The sequence below is a fragment of the Etheostoma spectabile genome, chromosome 13 (assembly GCF_008692095.1).
Source record: "Etheostoma spectabile isolate EspeVRDwgs_2016 chromosome 13, UIUC_Espe_1.0, whole genome shotgun sequence".
NCBI classification, from domain to species: domain Eukaryota; kingdom Metazoa; phylum Chordata; class Actinopteri; order Perciformes; family Percidae; genus Etheostoma; species Etheostoma spectabile.
Window position 1 is genome coordinate 2,270,201 of NC_045745.1, and position 2,183 is coordinate 2,272,383.

Genomic DNA, 2,183 nt, shown 5'->3' on the forward strand with positions numbered 1-2,183 from the left:
CATCGTCATAGCAATGTGTTGATAGCATTGTTGTTTTCTTATTTTAGCTTGATATGTTGCTATCAGCTGGCACATTAGCCCTATTACAACTTGTGCAATATTGATCATGTGTTGGTAGACGCCGTTGGTTGATGGAAACATCAATTCAATTTCACCATGTGACGTCATTACACACAGGTTTTTATTCACTTTGAAGCCGTTGGATGGAAACACACTTTCACCAGCTTTATTAAGTTTTTTTACCAAACTTCAGATAATCCGATTGACAAGTGGATGGAAACATAGCGTATGTCTTTATGACTTTATTGGCCTTGTATTGACGTTCTAAGTGCACGGCGTGAAGCGCATGGCGCAGCTGCGTTCCACTTTTGCTAGTTTGACGGTGGAAAAAAAAAAGGTCCGTGTGCCAGTGCATGGTTCGAAAGGGTTTTTCTTAGTGTCTTCAGTAATTCATAGGTGCGTTTTTTGGTGTAACATGCAATCAACCAATCAGAGTGTCATGTCCCATTCCTTTTGTCCTTTTGAAAGCCAGGCGTGTTTGTACCTTGGCACGTTTCCATTATGATGGAGGATTTGCACCGTAATATTTTTATATGTAATCTTTTGCATATTTTTGTGCTGCTGCGCTTCCCTGTGTGTGTGTGTAACAAGCATAGTATGCGCACTGTGCACAAACCTGGGCACATTTTACTAATTCGTTCAAAATAACAATAAAATGCTGCGTTATTGACTTGATACCAGGTTTTTGTAGGTCAATGGCGCAATCACTTCCCGCTGCCACAAGATACCAACACGCCAAGAAGCACCTGAACACACCTCCCTGTAAGACCAGCACGCCCATTGGGGCAAAGATGGGTGCAGATCCGTTTTCTATTTAATCAACTTAGGCGCTGGACAGAAAATTGACAACTGGTCTTAAACTAGCAAAGACGCTTCTGCCATACTTGGATCTGTGTATCGATACAGTATTGCCACAGAAAATATTGCGATACTATGCTGTACCGATTTTTCACTACACTTATTTTTATTATCCTGTTTTTGTTCTGTGATGACCTAAAACAGCTGGTCAGTGTACTTTTTAGCAAACATTACTCAAACAGGAGTAAATAACTCTTTTCAGCCGCAGATTAATCCACATTTGGTGCTCTAGTGAGTATTTGTGGCAGCAGGACGGTGTGTGTAGAGATGAGTCAATACAAACTACAGGGTGTGTGTTCATGGTAATGAAGGAACATATCGCCCAGTGAACAGTGTGGCTCACTGGCGTGTTTTTAATAGTTTTTGGACAACAATGGAGCTCAATGGCCCAGAGGAAGAAGACGTACCAGGCTTTGATACACATCCTTCAATAAAAATCAACTTTGGGACTTTAAACACCCTGCGTAGAGGTGGCTGAATGCCAATCATGAACCAGAAATTTTATCATTTGAAAGTACTTACGCATACACATTAATCCACTTGTGGTATGTTGTTTAACAGTGGTAGGACAGCTTACTGTATGTCATTGACACACACATTAGATTGTATCCTAATCACAATGGTGTCAACCTGGGATTTAATGTACTCTTGGTCATCACCCACTATGATAAAATGAGACATTGTCCCTAGATCTAGAGACATAGCAAAAGCAGTAGCCCAGGCAAACCAGACCACCAGTTTTTCAACAGGTCTTCACGTCACGAAACCAATTTTGACGACATTGCCTTTATTTGATAATAGACAGTAAAGACTGACAGCAAATAAAGGGATGACATGCAAGACCCCTTTGAGATTCCAACCAGGGATGTTCTTGTAAGGCCACATAAACCCCTTCTTACAAAAAACAACGGTGTTGTCATGGTGTTCCTTAAAAGTTAGTGAGTGAGTTATAATGTTTGAGAAATTTAAGAAATTACTGTTCCAAAGGGCAAGAATACATTTCCATCCATCCTTCCATCCATCCATCCATCAGTCATCCGTCCATCTGTCCGTCCGACCATCCATCCATCCAGCCATCCATCATCCGTCCATCCATCATTATCAGAATCAGAATCAGAATCAGCTTTATTTGCCAGGTATGAGGACACATATGAGGAATTTTTCTTTGGAGCATCGTTGCTCACACTGTGCTTTACACATACAAAACAACCAAAACAAAAATATACACACTAATACATACACAATATATACATACTCTAAACAGA

The 2,183-nt window shown here is 40.5% G+C and overlaps 1 protein-coding gene across 1 annotated transcript in view; it reads right to left on the reverse strand.

Moving 5' to 3' along the window:
- Positions 1-2,183, reverse strand: part of LOC116700554 (pbx/knotted 1 homeobox 2) — a 127,262-nt gene that overhangs the window by 87,716 nt on the left and 37,363 nt on the right. The gene's annotated exons all lie outside the window — the stretch shown is intronic.